Below are 9,729 nucleotides of genomic sequence, written 5' to 3'. Positions count from 1 at the left end.
TTAATTATAATTATTGCTAGCGATGTTATGATGTTAAAAATTCTTAGTCGGGCATTTTTGTTTTTGGAGGAAAAATTTAAAGATAAGCTGTCACAACTTGTACTTTAAATTCAAAGGTTAAAAAGATGTCACATCTAATTAACCATTCCTCCAATAAATTTTTTAATACAATAATTTCATATATTTATATTAAATATTTTAAAACTATATTATGATATTTAATCAAATTTTGAATTTAAATAAGGACTAAAGATATTACTAATATAAAAATAATAAAATAAAAAAAAGAAAAAGAAATGAGTTTAATATACTCACAATTCTTCACTACAGAAGTGGGTCTCCTTCTCTGGGTTCCCTCTGGTCCAAGGTGGAGATGTGTGTGGGAAGGGTATCCTTTGGGAAGGCCAAGGGGGGAGAGATGTGTGTGTTGGTGCCTTTGGGAAGGGGAAGGGCGCTATTTATAGACTTTCTGGAGGGACCGGTACGGCCCGTTCTGAATCCGGAACGGCCCGTTCCGGGGCTGCAATTTTACTCACAACGGCCAACTTCGGAACGGGCTGTTCCAATTTCGGAACGGCCCGTTCTGGACTAAAATTTTTAGGTATTTTGGTAGTTTGAGAACGGCCCGTTCTGGACTAAAAAATATAGGTCTTTTTGAAGGTTGGAACGGCCCGTTCCAGTTTGGGAACGGGCCGTTCCAATTTTTGGGAACAGCCCGTTTTGGGCAAGAAATATTAGGCTTTTTGGAAGGCTAGAACGGCCCGTTCCAGTTTTGGAACGGCCCGTTCCGGGCTAGAATTTATAGGTGTTTTTGGAAGGTTGGAACGGCCCGTTCTGAATTCAGAACGGCCCGTTCCGGGCTAGAAATTTTAGGGCTTTTTTGAAAGGTTGGAACGGCCCGTTCCAGCTTTTGGAACGGCCCGTTCTGGGATATAAATTTTAAGGCTTTTTGGAAAGTTAGAACGGCCCGTTCCAGATTGGGAACGGCCCGTTCTGGGCTAGAAATTTTATAAAAAATAGTAAATTACCCTCCATAAAAGTATAAACAATGAGGTGTTACATTTGACTTACGTATTTTTGTCTTTTTTATTCTTTTTTGAATATACCTTTTTTCTATTTTTTTTTAAACAAAAATTGACATTTCCCGGACGAAATTGGGTTACTACAGTTGCCCCTCTTTACTTAATTTTACTAGATAATATAAACAACTCTTGTTTCCATATTATCGTAGTAAAATATAAGTAAAGAAAACACAAATTTCGTCCTTGAGCTTGAAACATTAAGGAACATGAGCACGAGGGACACGAAACATTAAAAAACATGAGCGCGAGAGCTCGAAACATTAAAAGACATGGGTGCGGGGGCTCAAAACATTAAAAAGGTGAGCGCGAGAGCTCAAAACATTGAAAAAAGTGAGCGCGAGGGCTCGAAAGATTGATAGAGTGAGCATGAAGGCGCGAAACATTAAACAACATGGGTGCGGGGGCTCAAAACATTAAAAAGGTGAGCGCGAGAGCTCAAAACATTAAAAAAGTGAGCTCGAGGGCTCGAAAGATTGATAGAGTGAGCATAGAGGCTTGAAAATTAAAAGAATGAGCACGAGACTCAAAAGATTGATAGAGTGAGCATAGAGGTTTGAAAATTAAAAGAGTGAGCACGGGGGCTCGAAAGATTGATATGTGAGCATAGAGGCTTGAAAATTAAAAGAGTGTGCATAGAAGCTTGAAAATTAATAGAGGCATGAAACATTAAAAGAGTGAGCACGGGGACTCGAAAGATTGATAGAGGCTTGAAAATTAAAAGAGTGAGCGCGGGGGCTCGAAAGATTGATAGAGGCTTGAAGATTAAAAGAGTGAGCATGAGGCTCGAAAGATTGATAGAGGCTTGAAAATTAAAAGAGTGAGCACAGGGGCTCAAAATTAAAAGAGTGAACATAGAGGCTTGAAAATTAAAAGAGTGGACATAGAGGCTTGAAAAGTAAAAGAGTGAGCATAGAGGCTTGAAAATTGATAGAGGCATGAAACATTAAAAGAGTGAGCACGGGGGCTCGAAAGATTGATAGAGGCTTGAAAATTAAAAGAGTGAGCGCGGCAGCTCGAAAGATTGATATAGGCTTGAAAATTAAAAGAGTGAGCACATGGAGGCTTGAAAGATTGATAGAGGCTTGAAAATTAAAAGAGTGAGCACATGGACTCGAAAATTAAAAGAGTGGACATAGAGGCTTGAAAATTAAAAGAGTGGACATAGAGGCTTGAAAATTAAAAGAGTGAACATAGAGGCTTGAAAAGTAAAAGAGTGGTCATAGAGGCTTGAAAAATTAAAAGAGTGGACATAGAGGCTTGAAAATTAATAGAGGCATGAAACATTAAAAGAGTGAGCACATGGAGGCTTGAAAGATTTATAGAGGCTTGAAAATTAAAAGAGTGAGCACGGGGGCTCGAAAGATTGATAGAGGCTTGAAAATTAAAAGAGTGAGCGCGGCGGCTCGAAAGATTGATAGAGGCTTGAAAATTAAAAACGTGGGCGCGGGGACCCGAAAGATTGATAGAGGCTTGAAAATTAAAAACGTGGGCGCGGGGACCCGAAAGATTGATAGAGGCTTGAAAATTAAAAACATGGGCGCGGGGACCCGAAAGATTGTTAGAGGCTTGAAAATTAAAACGTGGGCGCGGGGACCCGAAAGATTGATAGAGGCTTGAAAATTAAAAAAATGGGCGCGGGGACCCGAAAGATTGATTAAAAACATGGGCGCGGGGACCCGAAAGATTGATAGAGGCTTGAAAATTAAAAACGTGGGCGCGGGGACCCGACAGATTGATAGAGACTTGAAAATTAAAAACATGGGCGCGGGGACCCGAAAGATTGATAGAGACTTGAAAATTAAAAACATGGGCGCGGGGACCCGAAAGATTGATAGAGACTTGAAAATTAAAAACATGGGCGCGGGGACCCGAAAGATTGATAGAGGCTTGAAAATTAAAAACATGGGCGCGGGGACCTGAAAGATTGATAGAGGCTTGAAAATTAAAAGAGTGAGCACAGGGGCTCGAAAAATTGATAAATGCTTGAAAATTAAAAAGTCAGCACGGGGGCTCGAAAGATTAAAAACATGGGCGCAGGAACCCGAAACATGAAAGAGTGAGCACGGGGGCTCGAATCATAAAAGAGTGAGCGTGGGGGCTCAAAACATGGGCGCGGGGACCCGAAACATTAAAGAGTGAGCACGGGGGCTCGAATCATAAAAACATGGGCGCGGGGACCCGAAACATTAAAGAGTGAGAATTTTGATGGAAACAATGTTGGTGCCAAGTAGTTAATAAACTTCAATGAATGTGCTGTGCAAGTACATTACTTGATTACATGTGCATGATAAGTACCGAACTTTGGTACAAATGTTGTGGATGCTAAGCATGTATTGAACTTGAATGCATGAGTTAGTGATGGACCAAACTTTTGGTGATGCAAATGACAAATATGCATTGGGCTTGAATGAATGTGTTAAACAAAGTATTAGACATTAATGTGAACAATGTGGATGTTGGACAAGTATTGGATTTGAATGGGTGTACCAAACTATGATGTAATAAATGTCAAACATGTGCCAAACTCAAACGTAGATGATATAGATGTCAGACAAGTGCGAGACTTTATATGCAAGTGATGAATTTGAATGCATGTATTAGGAAAGTACCAAACTTTGATGCAAACAAAGTGGATGCCAAGTGATGATTGGACATGAACGAACACTTCAAACATATTAATACAAATGATGTAATGCTTGATTCGGTATTAGGATGCTTATGAGGTGTCATAGACAAATTTCATTTTGTTTTTTTTTCTTTTCAAAGAAAACCATAAAATGATTATTTTCTTTAGAGAAAGCAAATTCATGCAAAGTCCTTTTTGTGTCTCAATTATTCACCCTTTTTTTTTATCCTTTTTTCAAATCCATGAAATCCTGTTCTTTTATTCTTTGAAAAATGATCTCACAATTTATCCTTTCCAGCTTATCTCACCTAGAATCAAATGAGACTCATTTGGCCTAACTTATCAATTAAGTGATTATCACCATCTTGTTATTCCCTTTGAAACATCATTTAATCAACATGCATAACAATGACACATGATTTTTTTGGAAGACTTTTCAAAAAGGATATTTGAACGTGACTTTATTTTGATATAGAGAAAATAGAGCAAACTACCCCAAGATATGACAAATATTGAGAACCTGGTGGGAATAAGAGATTGAGCAATTGCCCCAGTTTGATGTCAAATTAATGGAGTGAAAGGTGGAAGAATGTAGACTAACTTGGACTTGAACAAGTGAGGCAAATGATTTACATCACTTTAGACTCGAGTGGATAGAATCAAACAGTGACACATATGGGAAGGATAAACTGTATTTAGAATGGCAGAATATGGATGATACAGGCATTGACTTGATTAAACTTGAGACACATGATTTATATGGTTGAAATGAAAATGTGATGATAGTTGAGAACTTGTCCCGGTATAAAAGGAGTACTTTGAGTTGCCCTAGTTTATGAAGAAATAGGGAACAAAGTTGGATTAGACAATTATTCCAATTGAAAGTTAAAGTGATGAGATGGCAATGAGATGCCTTGCCCCAGTGTGAAGTGGTTGTCCCAATTTAGTCTTGAAAGGAAGGGGTAGAATAAGAGACAATGATGAATGTGATTGCTTTGTTTTTTGACTCAGGGAAACGACATTGATATATGAATTGATGGAGGAATCAGACATGAAACAAATGTCTCATTTAATTGGGTAGGGGGAATCAAAGGAAGGCATGAATTGTGATTTGTTCCCAATCTAATCTTTTGAATGATTCTCATAATTATTGAGCATAGTAATCAATGAACATTGATGAATAGAAGATTTTGCACTACATGTTTGTTTCTCTCCATGATGTAATGGATGTGCAAGTCTTATGAGCATTTGTATTTTTTTGTTTTTTTTTAGCAATCGTGTTAACAATGATAGATGAGTTCAATTGTTTTGTCTTAAGACTAAACTTAAAAAAAGAAGCAACCAATTTTTGATCTGTATGAACTTTATCAGATTGTAACACTGGTCGGTGAGATGGATATGAAAGAAAAGATACAAAGGCCCAAATGTGTGTTTGGAGGTTATTCGAAACAAGGATCTTTGCTATAGTGTTGGCTTCAATGCTTTTTCGGTTTCTTTTCTTCGCCCCTCTTTTTTTTTCACCCCAGCCTTTGCCTAGGTTTTTCTTTTGGAGTTTGCAGCCTACCAGGTTGCTCTAACTTTTGCCTAGGCCGCCTTTTTGAGGTTTTCAGCCTAGCGAGCTCTTGTTTCTTTTATTTATTTTCATTTTTTTTAGACCTTAACTTTTGCCTAGACTGCTCTTTTCGAGTTTTTAGCCTAGCAGGTCGCTCTAAATTTTGCCTAAGCTGCCTTTTCAGGTTTTCAGCATAGCGAGCTTTTTATTTTTGTTATTATTTTGCATAGAATTTCTTGGCTGCATTAGAGTTTATTGGGTTCAATAGATCTTCCCGTCCACTTCCCTCTATGATCTTTTTGAGGTGGCAAGATATTCTTCAATACCAAATCTCTTTCTTGAAACTCTTGCAGGCAAACCTTTTTGGCAAAAGCTCTCTTGATCCTTTTTTGATATCATTGACCATGATACAAGACATTCAATCTCTTCTCTTCAATTAGGTTCAACTGATCATAGCGAGCCTAAACTCATTATGCTTCCTCAAGTTTGCTTTCGGCCAATACTCTCAGAGAAGGTATCTCGACCTCAATAGAAAGGACTGCTTCCATACCATAAACCAGAGAATACGGAGTTGCCCCAGTAGAGGTGCGAACAAAAATGTGATATCCGTGCAGAGCAAAAAAGAGCATTTCATGCTAAATCCTGTAGGCGACCACCATCTTCTGAATAATCTTCTTTATATTCTTATTTGCCGCTTCTATTGCCCCATTCATCTTAGGACAATATGGTGAAGGATTGTGATGTTGAATTTTGATGAACTTAACCACCACATTACTTGTCACACTAGCATAAGAAGCTATCTTAACCAATAACATCAAGGATAAAACAATTCCTTCTTTATGCCTTTGGTTCATTTCTCTTCTTTTCCTTTTTCATTGTTTAGATGGTATCATGAACAAATTGAATGAAATGGGAACATTATGTTGCCCCTATTTTCAGGGTGAGCCTTGTTTGAGGTAATTTTTGAGGAAAATTTTCACTTTTAGGCTCAAATTTGGGTGACAAGTGATGGTCATACATCATTTCAAATCTTGACTACTTATTTTTTAAAGGTTAATCCTAAGACAAAACTTAATGAACTCCATGTTAGTCTTTTTCTTTTTTCTTTTTTCTTTTTTTGTTTGTCCTAACTTTTGCTTAGACCGCCCTTTTGGGTTTTCAGTCTAACGGACTTTACATTTTTCACTCTTTTTTTTGCTCATAAGACTTGTCTCCATTAAATGTGGTAGTTGGTGGGCCAGATACTCATAAAAATGATAAATTTGTCCCGATAAGAAATCTTCAAATTTTTGCTAAACTTGCTAATTGAGAATCATCTAATAGACTTGACTTTTTATGAGGACAAATTCTTTATTTTTGAAAGAATAATGAGGAAACTATGAGATGTAATGGGACAAAGACAATTTATGACAATGAAGATAACAACACAACTTGTTATGCAAGTTAATGAAATGAATGCTTCAAAAGGTTAAAAATGGATTTAAAACCACGTCAATTGACAAGTTAAATGGTCAAAGAAGCTCATCTTCTCGATTGAGAATTAAATGTAAGTGAGAACAATAATTTCATGTTATTCCCTATTTTCTTTGTTTCCTGCTTTTTTCTTTTTCTTTTGAGACATTGCATAAATTTGTTGCTTGACATCCTCTTTAAAAGAAAATAATCAAATTAGATAGTTGTTATTTTTTTTAAAAAAAAAATGACATGAATGAGCAATCAATTAGACCTTTATTTTACTATGAAATGCATGTATAAAAGAAAAATGTTGGAGTGAAGAATTTGAAATGAAAAAATGTTTTTTTGTTTTTGTTTTTGTTTTTTTTTTGTTTTTTAGAGAAACAAATTCATTTGATTCGGGATGATGAAATGAGAATGAATGCAATTATGGAGAATGATAAGAAAAGACGATGGATATGTTGATGAATATACCCAACATGATTACTTAATATAAATAATGCTTATGCGTGAATGTCATGGAAGATTATGAAAATATTGAATGTTATGAGATACATTTTAGACTAAATGCTCAAATGGAATAATGATCTTACTTTGAATTATGCAAGAGAGAATTGTATTCATTTTTTAGAAACAAGTGTCAATGATGATCACAATTGCAATCTTTTAAAGTTGTATGCATGATTTCATAAAAAAAAAATTTACGCAAAGATGTAAAATGTATGTCATGAATGAATTATGAAATGTAGATGAATGCATGCATGCATGAATAGTTTTGTGGTGATGAATGTTATATTGAAGATGCGTGAGATATGATAAAAGTAAAAAAAAATGTATGATGTGTATTATGAAATGAATAAAATTCTTTTTTTTTTTTTTGCGTCATTCGAACGTAAAGGTAGAATATTGCTCCTGTGATACTTAATAAGGACATCCTTAAGTTGAAAACTCTATGGACTACTAACACGTGTTCCTCTCAAAAGGGTGGGACTATAGTTCTAAAACAGGTTCCTAGAGCCAATAACCCTTCTTAGGATATTAGTCACAATAATAGGTAAACTATTAGAGGTGATAATACCCTTGAAAGGATCAAACTCTAAGTGAGGTCTTCATAATAACCAAACAAGATGTTCATCAAGAAGGTTACTACTACTCAACCTCTTACTATCCTAAGTTGCACTCAAGTCCGGGCATAGGACCCCACTCATAAACGTGTGTAAAATTATGCAAGTGAAGTGTGTGAAGGGAGCAACCTTATACTATCCAATCTACAAAACATAGCACATATGATAAAATAAAATAAAATCCTTATATCCTAAAGTTCAAATTACACAACACCTATTTATATAATTCATGCATATAAGACAAACAACAAATAAGGAATATAAAAAAATAAAAGTGAGATAAACATTTTCAAAAATTATTAATTAGTTTAACTAATTATTATAGGCTTGACTCTCAAAAATATCCCCAGTGGAGTCGCCATCTGTAGCAATCTCGGTCGCGACGGGACGGCGAAAAATAAATTGAAAAAGAGGGAGTCGCCACCAATGTTATTTTTTACGGAAAAACATTGGAAAAACCATAAAATAGAAAATAGTCTGCGAAAACCAAATTTTGAGTTCGGGAGTCGATTACGTATGAGGAAGGTATTAGCACCTCACAACGTTCGTCCTAAGACGATTACCTTTAATTAATTAAACTAATTATTTATAATTTATAAAATATTTATCTCACTAAAATTATCAAATATGTTTTATTTAACTAATTTAAATTATGCATTGAAAAAAAAAGGTTAAAATTATTATTGTTATATAAAAAGGAGGATAATATATTTTTTAATTAAATTTTATTTTTGTTAAATATAAGATTCTTGAACTGTCTCAGCTCATTCATCTTAAAAATATAAAATTAACTAAGGTGTACACCAAAGTCAATTCAATAAAATTTTAATTATAATTATTGCTAGCGATGTTATGATGTTAAAAATTCTTAGTCGGGCATTTTTGTTTTTGGAGGAAAAATTTAAAGATAAGCTGTCACAACTTGTACTTTAAATTCAAAGGTTAAAAAGATGTCACATCTAATTAACCATTCCTCCAATAAAATTTTTAATACAATAATTTCATATATTTATATTAAATATTTTAAAACTATATTATGATATTTAATCAAATTTTAAATTTAAATAAGGACTAAAGATATTACTAATATAAAAATAATAAAATAAAAAAAAGAAAAAGAAATGAGTTTAATATACTCACAATTCTTCGCTACAGAAGTAGGTCTCCTTCTCTGGGTTCCCTCTGGTCCAAGGTGGAGATGTGTGTGGGAAGGGTATCCTTTGGGAAGGCCAAGGGGGGAGAGATGTGTGTGTTGGTGCCTTTGGGAAGGGGAAGGGCGCTATTTATAGACTTTCTGGAGGGACCGGTACGACCCGTTCTGAATCCGGAACGGCCCGTTCCGGGGCTGCAATTGTAATACCCATTTTATTATTATGGCATTTTCGTAAATTTTCAAAGGTATAGGGGTATTTTTGTAATCTTATTATTGGATGGCATTTTAGTAATTATCGGTGGCATTTTCGTAATTTTTATTAAAATTTTTGGGGCATTTTCGGATTTTGGAACGGGCTGTTCCAAAAGCGGAACGGGCCGTTCCAAAAGAGAAAAACACGTGTACTGGGTTTGTGCAGTACAGGGCCGGAACGGGCCGTTCTCCAAAGGAGAACGGGCCGTTCTGCTTGGAGAACGGGGCGTTCCCCTTGCAGAACGGGCCGTTCTGCTTGGAGAACGGGGCGTTCTCCTTGCAGAACGGGCCGTTCTGAAAGGAGAACGGGCCGTTCTGCTGGGTTTCGAAACGGGCCGTTCCGGGGCCGTTCCAGTTGAAAAATTTACGTTGTTCTGATGGATTCAGAACGGGCGTTCCGTTTCCGGAACGGGCCGTTCTGGTTAGGTGGCGAAAATTTGCTATAAATAGGGGCCTTGGGGTGTTGGGAATGTATGCCTTGAGAG

This window comes from Cajanus cajan, chromosome 9 (assembly GCF_000230855.2).
Source record: "Cajanus cajan strain Asha chromosome 9, NIPB_CcT2T_4, whole genome shotgun sequence".
Lineage (NCBI taxonomy): Eukaryota > Viridiplantae > Streptophyta > Magnoliopsida > Fabales > Fabaceae > Cajanus > Cajanus cajan.
This window is presented reverse-complemented; position numbering follows the sequence as displayed.